Source organism: Limulus polyphemus, unplaced genomic scaffold, assembly GCF_000517525.1.
Source record: "Limulus polyphemus unplaced genomic scaffold, Limulus_polyphemus-2.1.2 Scaffold1207, whole genome shotgun sequence".
NCBI lineage: Eukaryota > Metazoa > Arthropoda > Merostomata > Xiphosura > Limulidae > Limulus > Limulus polyphemus.
In genome coordinates this window covers 2101-15671 of record NW_013666817.1, presented here as the reverse complement: position 1 = coordinate 15671, position 13571 = coordinate 2101, and the positions used below count along the sequence as shown (strand labels likewise).

Below are 13571 nucleotides of genomic sequence, written 5' to 3'. Positions count from 1 at the left end.
ATATATATATATATATATATATATATATATAAATTAAACATTTAAATATCCGGCTCAATTTTGACCCTCTGATATAACGGCGCCCCAGATACCATTCTACCTGTCTGTTTACGACTCTGAGTTCATGTAATTGATTGGATAGTTGCAACACTACTTACCATCGGATGCTTTCCTTTTATATATATATATATGTATATTTTCATGTCAGTTTTACTTTTGACTGTGATGGTGAGTGGGTGTGTGTGTTCTAAATCCAAATCTATTTAGAGAATCCAATTACACTTTTTTAATGAATGTAAAATTGTCTGGGTTACTTGTGGTTGTTTTTTAATCTTCTTAAATTCGCTTTACAAATTAAAATAAATATGCAAGAACGATCTAATGGCTATCTTATGAATATTCTACTGAGCTTCTGTTTCGGAGAAGATTCACGTTGATTATAGTTAAATCATCATAAACTAAGAGTCAAAGGCGGTGGTAAGAGAGGGGCATGCTGGGGCTAAAAATACCCCCAAACGTATCTTGGTCTACCCTGTAGCCCCACACCCAACCAACAATGCTTACTGTTAAAGCTGGTTCACTTCCTAAATACTATAGTATGTGTATCTACAGGATGTAGAGTGGAGTTGAAGCTGGTTCACTTCCTAAATACTACAATATGTGTATCTACAGGATGTAGAGTGAAGTTAAAGCTGGTTCACTTTTTAAATACTACAGTATGTGTATCTACGGGATGTAGAGTGAAGTAAAAGCTGGTTCACTTCCTAAATACTACAGTATGTGTATCTACAGGATGTAGAGTGAAGTTAAAGCTGGTTCACTTCCTAAATACTACAGTATGTGTATCTAAAGGATGTAGAGTGAAGTTAAAGCTGGGTCGCTTCTTAAATACTACAGTGTGTGTATCTACAGAATGTAGAGTAAAGTTCCCTCAGCCCCTTCACGAGGAAGACGCCGGTGCTATCCTTCTTAATATCGTAAGATTACTCAAGCAACGGGATAAATAAACATTCAATGTATAAAATTCCTTTGAATAATTCAATAGGAGTTTCTTAACTATTTCTTTTTCTCACAGAAATACAATGCAAGCTTGGATTTGAGTTAAAGCCCAGTTGTATTTCGTACAAATGTGCTGTAAAACAAACGTTTCTTGTTAAAGGAATGATGAAACATGGCATCAGTGAGTGGAAGAAGCGTAGAACAGGTGGTTAGCAGAGCTTAAGCAGTAATTACTTATTCCTTATTTTCAGATGTAGTTTGAATGTTACTCCAGTGAGTTCAGACAGGAAGTTTGCTGATAACAAAAATGACGAATTAGCAGGATATGTTCTAAAAGGTCAAGGTCTTCATTTAGGCTTCAATAGATAGTGAGTGAGAGTCCAACATCCTACAGGTTTACTGCTTGAGTTTGTCTCAGTCGTGTCAGACATAAGAAAACATCTGAAAAAAACCTAATCATACACTGTTCTATGGATAGTCCAATAGTGTTCATTGAAGTAAGTGGTACGTACACAGACACACACAACACACCCAAGCCACTCTGCCGTTCTCACTTAGTCTCAACCACCTCCGGTCTTTATGCTTAATCTTATTATACATAGGATACTGATTAAATGCACCATATTAAAAATAGTGAAATGATGTATTAAACCGATATAGACAAGACTTATTTCACTTTAGTGTGAGAAAGTATCACACCAGGGTTGATAATAATTTTAAACAGACAAAATATTGAAGAGATAATATTTTACACTTTTGTTGTTCTTGTTGTTGTGGAAACCATTGTCGAGCCTGTACTTCAACAAACGTGTTATATTCTTTTATATTGCTTTATGTTATGGTTAACTCTGACTGAGTCTACTTGAACTATTTCAAAATTTTTGTTACAGTATGTAGCCTAGAGTATATACAGAAAAATAATTCTGTATTATAAAGCGGCTTGTGCCTGAATGTCTGTTTGGATGTCGGTAACGAACATTTTCAAAGTTTCTAACCTTCGATCATCATGAAACGTTCAGGAATTCTGAAGTATACCCCAGAGTGGTTCTAAAACCCCTAACTTTATTAATTTTCCCGTTTTTACGAGTCTAACAACCATTTCGATAAAACTCTTGCCCATGAAACGTTCAGGAATTCTGAAGTATACCCCAGAGTGATTCTAAAACCCCTAACTTTATTAATTTTCCCGTTTTTACGAGTCTAACAACCATTTCGATAAACCTCTTGCCCATGAAACGTTCAGGAATCTGAAGTATACCCCAGAGGGATTGTAAAACCCCTAACTTTATTAATTTTTCTAGTTCTTCGAGTTTGACAGCCATTTCAATAAAACTCTTGCCCATGAAACGTTCAGGAATTCTGAAGTATACCCCAGAGTGATTCTAAAACCCCTAACTTTATTAAGTTTTCTAGTTCTACGAGTTTGACAGCCATTTCAATAAAACTCTTGCTACTGTCTTAGTACCAGCGAGCGACGCACACCATCTCACCATCTATGCTTGGATTGATTTGTTTTTAATTTGGCATAAAGCTACTCGAGGGCTATCTGCGCTAGCCGTCACTAATTTAGCAGTGATAGACTAGAGAAAAGTCAGCTAGTCAACACCACCCACCGCCAACTCTTGGGCTACTATTTTACCAACGAATAGTAGGATTGACCATCACATTATAATGCCCCCACGGTTGAAAAGGTGACACGTGGATTGCGAGTAGAGCGCCCTAACCACCAGGCCATGCTTGGTTTTCAAAGTCAACCAAATAAACGCTGCCGTGGCTGAAGCTTAAACTGCTTCGTAACTGTCGACTGCTTTGATTTCGATTAACAGGCAGTTCCACACGATATAGGCTTATGTACTTTTTTGTGAAGTGTTTATTAGGGAGGAAGGTAATTAGATTAAACAAAAGTTAATGATTACGAAAAATGTTAATAGCACTTGGTAGAAAAAAGTAATTAGATGTTTGTAACAAAAACTTCATTGATTCTTTACGCAGAACAACACTTTATTTTGACCGATTAGTTTCTCTCTCCCCTACAAGTCAGATCCTGTGTAATTTAAAGTTGTTAAGAGGAGGATAAGGGGTCAGAGGTCCCATCTGAATACCAATGAATGACTATTTTATCTGTCAGTTATTATAGTGTACATCCATACACAGTTTCTGCTACCACCGGAAATATTCGACGTTAACGAGATGGTCAAATTAAGCCCAAAGGATTAATTTATTAGCCACACAGGTGTCACAGAATTATATGACCACTGTGACTGACGGCTAAATTGGCTATTACATAAAACACCATGTGAACAAGCTTCTACCGGATGTTGCGTCACTAAAGATCAAAACAATTAGACTGAGTCTGTTTCAATTAATGTTTTGTCCTGTCCGAAGACATTGCGAATAAGATTTTGGCACGTGACAAACTATCTTACAAATAGGCAAATAAACAATTAAACACGCAAAAATAGCACTTATTCTTAGATCATATGTATTATTTGAAATTTCCCTTCAAGTTCTGCATTCAAACCACTTACATGAAAGTTGAAATTTATTATTTTATAGCATTATTTCTAGTTTAGCTGCGTTATCGTTCGCTCAAGTTTGAGTTGAGACCTTTATGTGCTTCTACTAGTAGCGTACTCTACTTGCTTATGATTTTAAAGTCTAGTAAGTTGCATCACATATCCTAACTTTTCCATCTGAACTTTAGGTGTAAATCGCATGTAAGTCAAAGGTGAAAGTTTAAACAAATCATTAATAAAACTTAGGAAAGTGAAAACTGTTAATTGTCCGAATTAAATTACAAGTAAGAAGAAATGTTAAGTAAATTATTAGTTTTTGAGCTAGCTTAGTTGTCTTGTTGTAGCTGAAACAAACACTGAACACGTGCTTTTATTATTATATTATCACACTTTTCATACAATTATTGTAGTTTTAATTTTCTGGAATAACGCTCCTTTCATTTAAAAATTTACTTCAGTGACCGTAATAAAATTGGTAATAAAGTATTTTATACATTCTGACAAACACTATGCTGGAGTGACAACCTCATAGTGACGGTAAGTGGCTCGGTGAATAGAAAGATTAATGAAAGTTGGAAAGAAAGAAAGTAAAAAGAACAAGTATATCGAATCACAATCTTATCGTTTAGCTATTACAGGTTACGTACTATAAGAAACAAAATAAATTGCTAATAACTTTCTTCCAGTAGGTTTCTTGAATTTACGAAACTTGCATTAGGTTTCAGGTGTGAGAGTTCTCGGAACAAAATTCCAAGGCATTCCTGCTTTTTGACAATAGAATTTGATAAGTTATTCCTGTCTTTAACTTTGTATTATATATTAAAAACAGTAAGTTCAGACGAGATTGTGTTACAAAATGAAATTAAACTAATTTTGTCTAGAACTTTTTTGGTTGCTCGAGTTACGATTTAGTTGTAGGAAGTTTTTCTATTTCTTATCGAAACTTTACAAATAAACATTTGATTCAGGTTCTAGGACTGAATAGCGAACGTTCTTCTTATTTTAACTAAGAACAAGACTTCGTTATCAACCTGGTCTCTTCATAGTCCAGTATGAAACAAATACTGTACATCAGAGATTAACCGAGAATATATAAATATATCATTCCGACTCCTTGTTACTCACTTACATCTGAGATAGTACTTAACAAACTTTTGGTGATAACTAAAGAACGTTCTATAAAATAACATCAACTCGTTACGAATCATATAACATGCCAGTCGATAATATCTTACTCCGCAAAATTTAGGTGAAGACGTTAATAATCAAAATATAACTAGATTAAGACGATATTAATTAAAATATGTCTATTTAAATATGTTATTAATCAAAATATATATAGATAAAGATGCCACTAATCAAAATATATATAGATAAAGATGCCACCAATCAAAATATATCTCACATACACACACACATACGTTATTAATGAAGATAAATCTATTTAAATATGTTATTAATCAAAATATATATAGATAAAGATGCCACTAATCAAAATATATCTTACATACACACACACATACGTTATTAATGAAGATAAAGCTTGTAAATATGTTATTAATCAAAATATATATAGATAAAGATGCCACTAATCAAAATATATCTTACATACACACACACATACGTTATTAATGAAAATAAAGCTTGTAAATATGTTATTAATTAAACCATATCCAGATGAAGCTTTTATTAATGAAAATATTAATGCTTCCACAACATCTTAGAATTTTGTCGTAGTTTTCGAACATTATATTCTATATTATACTCTCCTACTAGGTAGTGTGTGTGATTTTCTTGTTGTTCAACCTTTCCGACAGTAGCAGTCAGTGTATTTGATTGTATATTTTAACTTGTTACATCCTCCTCGAGTGGCCACCACTGTTTGTTTTGGGTACTATGTAGCAAAAGGTGTAAGTTTCACCTTTATCAAAGTCAAAATTTGTGTGTAATTATCATGTTTTTATTGAAGTATTATAAGTGAACTCGAGAAGCCTTCCATGGCTTATATCACATTAATTTTATAAGTTTTTGCTTAAATAAAAAAGTTTATAAACTGCACGAAACCCTCAAACCTATAACTAAATTTTATATGTAAAACAGTTATTCATATAAATAAATGATGTTCAGCATCTTTTGCTCCTTAATTAAAAATTTACTTCAGTAAACGCAATAAAATTAGTAATAAAGTATTTTAATCAAACGTTTTCCCATTATTTTTTATATTTCCAAAGTATGTTAGTGCACGAGATTTAAGTCGTATTTGGTGTTTATAGTATTCTTGATAAGAAAAAGTGTATATAAGTTATAGCCTAACATTAACTGATAACAGTTATTAAAGCTGCCACTTTTCGATGAGAAACTTAGAGAAAAATTAATTCTTGAGAACATGTTTTTGAATGACATGTTACAGAATGTCACAAGGTGACCTCTTACAGTTACGGGGACATAATGCATTATAATAAAGTCATTCTGACTCTAAGTGTTCGATTTAATGTTACCACAATATATAACATAACTATTATGGTGTCGAAAGTTGAAAATGTAAATTCATCAAAGTGCTCCAAAGATGCATAGGAAATATGGATAATGTATTTAGATTTGATGGCCTTTATCAAGTCTGATAATACCACGTGACTATATCGTTACCAATGCTATATTAGGTATAGACCATGATAGTCTTTTTTAACGAACATTTCCCCCTGATGGATCAACGGTAACTCTTCGGACATATAACCCTTGAATACGGGGTTCGATTTCATTGTGTAGATTTGCGCTGAAAACAACAATACAAATAAATAAAAATATTACAATATTTGAAGTGTGTCTTTATAACTGACACAATATTTTTTGTTTTGGGCTAAAGCTAAGACTCCCAGTGGCTCAGAGGTATGTCTGAACGCTAAAAACCAGGTTTCGATATTCGTTGTGGGCACAACACAGATAGCTCGTCATGTAGCTTTATTCTCAACAGCAAACAAACAAAAGCTAAGCATATTTAAATTAGGGAATAAATATAGCATCTAATTCAGACATGATATTTATGGTAATATAATTTATCCATCTTTTGCTGCTTTCCGTGAAAAATATTTCGTTCTAACTGATTTTTGTTTCATATCTTGTAATACTGACTGGAACTTATGATTTATTTTATTTGTTACCATACAATTATCGATGAGGAGAGGATCCAACTGACTTTAAAAAAATAGTTTTCTTACTTATCTGTGCATTTAACTGCTCGTTTGTCCGCTTGCTGGTGGTTACAGAGTCTCTAATGGTACATGAATCACACAAATTGTAAAGAGAGAGATAGCACCAATATTACAACTAATCACACTAATATTTACATGAATCCACTTTGTATTTTTACATATAAAACGGTTGATTTCAATTAGTTTGTTTGGTCATTTCTTTACTATGAGTCTTTTCACGGACAAAAACTATTCAAACTGAGGTAACATATGGTGGACCCATCCGGCAGTGAACGGTAAATAAACAAATCAGTGATTTGAGGTTTAAATCTCATCATGAACAGTTGTGTTTGGACATTGTTTATTCACGCACACACTTAGAAGGGAAAGAAAGATGCACAACCTAAAATAATGTAAAGGTCAAGGGCATTAGAGAATGTTGTGAAACGTATTCATCCGTTGATAGGTTTCTGTATGTTTACGTATGCAAATCAACGTCTATATAAATGTTACTATCCACGCCAAATTGTATTTAAACAAGCAAATGGAGTGGCTTAGAAATTTAATATTGACAACCTAAAGTATCCGTAGGTAAACTTTAATTCATCAGCAAACAAAGACGATCCTTCCACCAAATTCCCGAGGGGATACAACCTGTCAAAATAGTAGTTTTTTCACTTTACAGCTAGCTAACAAGTGTAATTGTGAGTACAGCTGCTTGTATCTATAACAAGTGTAATTGTGAGTACAGCTGCTTGTATCTATAACAAGTGTACTGGTTATATAGGAAGTAAGATTCGAGTAAAAACTATCTGAATAAGGGGAAGATTTGGGTATTTATTTTTGTACAGATACTGGCGTCCAAGTAGAATTGAGGATACAGCTCGTTTGTAAAATCAATATTGAACTCCTTCTCTGAAAAGTAACAATCGTCTCTACAAGTGAATTCACAGGGGTCACTATCTTACTGAAAGAAGTTCCGTACACTGTTATACGTAGACCGTTAGAATTTTTTTTTAATTAATGGAATAAGTAGCGTGTGCCTATGTCACTATATTTTGTATTTACTCATTACTAATTACGGGTGGTCGACAACTAACAGAAAAAAAAAATGTTCACAGCCAATGGGTGTCGATCTGTATTTGTATTTGTATCACTTCAAGTGTAATTGTGAGTACAGCTGCTTGTATCTATCAGTGTAATTGTGAGTACAGCTGCTTGTATCTATAAGAAGTGTAATTGTGAGTAAAGCTGCTTGTGTCTATAAGAAGTATAATTGTGAGTAAAGCTGCTTGTGTCTATAAGAAGTGTAATTGTGAGTACAGCTGCTTGTATCTGTAAGAAGTATAATTGTGAGTACAGCTGCTTGTATCTATAAGAAGTATAATTGTGAGTACAGCTGCTTGTATCTGTAAGAAGTATAATTGTGAGTAAAGCTGCTTGTGTCTATAAGAAGTATAATTGTGAGTACAGCTGCTTGTATCTATAAGAAGTATAATTGTGAGTACTGCTGCTTGTATCTATAACAAGTGTAATTGTGAGTACAGCTGCTTGTATCTATAACTTACAGATACAAGCATCTGTACTCACAATTACACTTCTTACAGATACAAGCAGCTATACTCACAATTATACTTCTTATAGACACAAGCAGCTTTACTCACAATTATACTTCTTATAGATACAAGCAGCTGTACTCACAATTATACTTCTAGAGGCAGCTTTACGTACAGTTGTGCTTCGTCTAGAGACAGACAGCTTTATTTAGTATTATAATTCTTATAGAGAAACATTTACTTACAGTTACACTTGTTATAGAGACAGATTTACTCATAAGTATACTTCTTATAAGACAGCTTTACTGTAGTTATAACACGCTCGTTACTTTCAGGCGTGTGCGTGTTATAAAAATGACAGTAAATCCCACTATTGAGTTAAAAGTAGCTGTCCAAGCAGTGGGTGTTAATGGCTTGTTTCAATTTCTCAGTCAGAAGTTCAAAATTAGGGACAGCTATCCATGAATCATATTTTTAAAAATACATTGGTGTCTATTCCGTTTATCGTAAAAGGCACAGTTACTGCTGAAAATACCAAATACTACAGTTACATTGTTTATCAAAACAACTGTATTCACAATCATACTTCTTATTCTTTCACTCGTATATCAGGATAATTTTGATCTAGAGATACAGACAATTATATCCATCAAATTAGGTCTTACACACATGAACACACGGCTGTATCCCTATTTTACTTCTTTCCCACATAGCTGTATATTACATTTAATACACACAGCTGCACTCGTTTTATGTCTTAGAGTTAACAGTTTTCACTAAATTGTGTTTTTCACAGAGTTATAACTCTAAGGCTTCTTTTCTAAGAATAGAGTTTCGACTTAGTCTTGCTTGCTGTAACTTAAGTCTTACTTCTGTATAAAAAGCTGTAACTCTAAGCCATCCTTTTTAAATTTAGAGTTACACTACAATCTTGCTTGATGTAACCAATGCTTACTTCTATTTAAAAATTTGTAACTCCAAGTCTTCTTTTCTAAGTATAAGGTTTCGCTGCAGTCTTGCTAGCTGCAACTCCAATCTTACTTCTATATAAAAGATGCATTTCTTAGCTGGCAGCAAGTGCGATATGACACTACAATAAAACAGATACTAATGATATTTCTACTTATTACCAACCAACGTCAACTCATACGATATGAATTTCATCTCCTATTTTACTTTGTTTATCAACATCTTTATCCCTGTTTGACTTCAAATTCATTAACTCCAGTTTTACCTTTTGTACACATAACTGTTCACCGAAGTGTTCATTTTTTTATACGAACTCAAACTCAGTAAATTGCAGAACCAGATTTTCTCAGGGCTACACGTGGTGATAGCTGCTGGTCTGCACCACCACAGACAACTGTATATAGAACATTACCTCTTTTACATACAGCTGTTACTCACTTTTACTGTATGTAACGACAAATGAATGCCTATTACTTTATCTAAACAGTTTCACCGCCAATCTGACTTCTTAGATAGACTGCCGCGCATTCAATTTTTACTTTTTGTAAAATCAGCTTTATTTCAGTGTTTTACTTGTATAATTAAAGTTTTAACAAACAACTCTTCTTCAAACAAAAATGCAAATAAAAACTTTTAAATGGTCGACGTGCCATTGGATGTCAGATAAGTAATTCCTCGACGTGCCATTGGATGTCAGTTAAGTAATTCCTCGACATGCCATTGGATGTCAGATAAGTAATTTATCTTTTTTCTAATTAAAATGCGTTCTCGAGGACGTTGTTTGGTGATTGAGAAACGTTGCCACTGTTTTATATGTTGGACTACTGATCTACGGGTATTTCATTCGCCTCTTTTTACCGCCACTAATCACTCAGATTAACTCAAGAGTTGGTGGTGAGTGATGACTATCTACATTCCTTCTAGTATATCAGTTATAATTAAGGACGGCTAGTGCAGATAGTTCTTGAGTAATTTGCGCGAATATCCGAAAACTAACTAAACTTCTTGATCTATGAATCACCTTAATTCTATTGTTATTTTTTCCTAGAAAACTAATTAAACTTCTTGATCTATGAATCACCATAATTATATTGTTATTTTTTCCTAGAAAACTAATTAAACTTCTTGATCTATGAATCACCATAATTCTATTGTTATTTTTTCCTAGAAAACTAATTAAACTTCTTGATCTATGAATCACCATAATTCTATTGTTATTTTTCCTAGAAAACTAAGTAAACTTCTTGATCTATGAATCACCATAATTATATTTTTATTTTTTTCCTACAAAACTAACTAAACTTCTTGATCTATGAATCACCATAATTATATTGTTATTTTTTTCCTACAAAACTAACTAAACTTCTTGATCTATGAATCACCATAATTCTATTGTTATTTTTTCCTAGAAAACTAACTAAACTTCTTGATCTATGAATCACCATAATTCTATTGTTATTTTTTCCTAGAAAACTAACTAAACTTCTTGATCTATGAATCACCATAATTCTATAGCTATGTTTTCATGATGTGACTAACATTCATGAACTTCCATAACATCCACTAAAATATATACAAAGAAGAAATGCGAGAAATGGAAACACAGAACCAAATCAGATACATTTGACAACATAGATAAAGGATAAAGAAACAAAAACTGTTGGTAACTCGAAATTTAATAACACGGAAACTAAAAATCAATATAAAAAAATAACATCAGTTGAGTTCATTCCTGATTACCCTTTATGAACATGAAACGCATAATAGAATAAAGTACTTCTCAGTTCAAGTGCTAGAAAACTACATAAATTAGTTTCTTGTTTTTCTTGTAATTTCCAAATTGTAAATGTCTCTTCATTTATCAATTACAACTTTATAAAATTAACGTTAATTTACTTACTTAATTATTAAAAATTATATTTAGTTTTCGATCACTCCGAGAAGAGGATGAAATTATCGAATTAAACGGAAAATAACTCTTCCTCCCACACGAACTGGTCAACAAAGATCTTTGTTTTCGAAACTTACATGAAACTGTATATAGTGTTTATTATTCTAGCTGTTTTCATTTCATGACAGAAAACAAAAAGTGCCACAAAACCGAATTTTAAATACTTGTATCGTATATTAGAGGTATACTTACAATAAAATTTAGAATTACTATCTGATAACGATAATGACATCATAAAATCAGAGGGCGCTGTCTCGTCGAGGTAAATTATCGGATGACGTAATCCTCAAGGGTTGATTTTTCTCGTTTACACAGCTGGGAGCAAGGTTAACCGTCTGCGAGAAACGAATAAGATATTCTTATATTTGAAAATAGATATAGGTATATAACCTATAGCTATACGTGTGACACACCAGGATGGCAAAAGCCAACGAAAAATAACTTGGTCAATACCGATTCTAACGGAAAAAATACCATAGTTGACATAACCTCACCCAACTGATATGTTAATGTTTAGAGCTTAAAATATGCTTTACTAAACAGCAGATTACAAATATGTATATAATTCACTTAATATGATGTCAAATAAACTCGGATTCACAATCTGGGCGAACTAAGTACTGGGCCACGCCTGGCACTGGTTGAGGGATCTAATATTGGCTAAGTCTATAAATTGGTTAAATTTGAGAAAGTCTTACATCCTTAAATATCTCTTCTACTCAGATATATTCTACAATTTTACTTTTTAGTTTGTCAGCTACTATATCTGAGAAGGTAAATTAGTTTGGTTTGGTTCATTTTTATTGAAGCTTATAGCCCAATGTGGTTTTGCTCTAAAATAAACAAACAATCTCAAATGAAATAGTCTAACTCTTAAATATTGATAATCTTTCTTGGCAGTCTCTTCCCATTCAGCTGCAGCTTTCTTGTTCACTTCTTCTTTTACTCTTCTGTTTAGAAGTTATATATTATAACATATAATACGAGAATGCTGGCGTATTGTACGATCTTTCTCCTAGGCGATAGATTTAATATATATATCTATTAATAGAATAAACATTTGTTGTGCAAAGTGCAAACCAATATCTCCCCAAAACTATAGTTTGTTTCCAGATAGTAAATTTATGGTTATTGCACATTATGGTGGATGAACTTAATGAATAAAAATCTTCTTATTCTCTCCTTCTTTCTCTCTATATACATAATAAAGATGTTGTTGTTTTGAAGTTAAGCACAAAGCTACACAAGGGCTATCTGCACTCTGCCCACCACGAGTATCGAAACTCGGTTTCTAGCATTAAGTCTGCAGACATACCGCTGTGCCACTGGAAAGCCGTAAGAAAAGAAGAGCTTAGGGTTTTTTCTGAGCGAAGGCTTAGTATAAGTGTAGATGAAATCAACAAAAGTTATATTATTACCAATTATAGATATAGCTTTAAGTTACATTATTACCAAATATAAATACAGCTGTAAGTTACAATATTATTGAATATAAATACAGATGTAAGTTACATTATTATCGAATATAAATACAACTGTAAGTTACATTATTATGACCGAATATAAATACAGCTGTAAGTTACATTATTACCAATTATAAATACAGCTGTAAGTTACATTATTACCGAATTTCAATACAGCTGTAAGTTACATTATTATTACCGATTATAAACACACCTTTAAGGTACATTATTATCGAATATAAATACAGCTTGAAGTTACATTATTACCGATTATAAATATAGTTTTAAGTTACATTATTAACGATTATAATTATAATTCTAAGTTACATTATTACCGAATATAAATACAGCTTTAAGTTACATTATTACCGATTATAAATATAGCTTTAAGTTACATTAATAACTATTATAAATATAGCTTTAACTTACATTATTACCGAATGTCAATACAGCTGTAGGTTACATTATTATTACCGATTATAAATATAGCTTTAAGTTACATTATTAACGATTATAATTATAATTCTAAGTTACATTATTACCGAATATAAATAGAGCTTTAAGTTACATTATTACCGATTATAAATATAGTTTTAAGTTACATTATTAACGATTATAATTATAATTCTAAGTTACATTATTACCGAATATAAATATAGCTTTAAGTTACATTATTACCGAATCTAAATATTGCTTTAAGTTACATTATTACGGAATATAAATACAGCTGTAAGTTACATTATTACCGAATATAAATACAGCTGTAAGTTACATTATTATTACCGATTATAAACACACCTTTAAGGTACATTATTATCGAATATAAATACAGCTTGAAGTTACATTATTACCGATTATAAATATAACTTTAAGTTACATTATAAACGATTATGAATATAGCTTTGAGTTACATTATTACCGAATATTAA

At 32.1% G+C, this 13571-nt stretch overlaps 1 long non-coding RNA gene across 1 annotated transcript in view; it reads right to left on the bottom strand.

Moving 5' to 3' along the window:
- LOC111086577 overlaps nucleotides 1-11508 on the bottom strand; it is a 19765-nt gene extending 8257 nt beyond the window's left edge. The window contains exon 1 of the long non-coding RNA XR_002611312.1: nucleotides 11372-11508. This is a non-coding gene — a long non-coding RNA (uncharacterized LOC111086577). The remainder of the gene's footprint in view (nucleotides 1-11371) is intronic.
- Between the last annotated feature and the right edge of the window lie 2063 nt (nucleotides 11509-13571).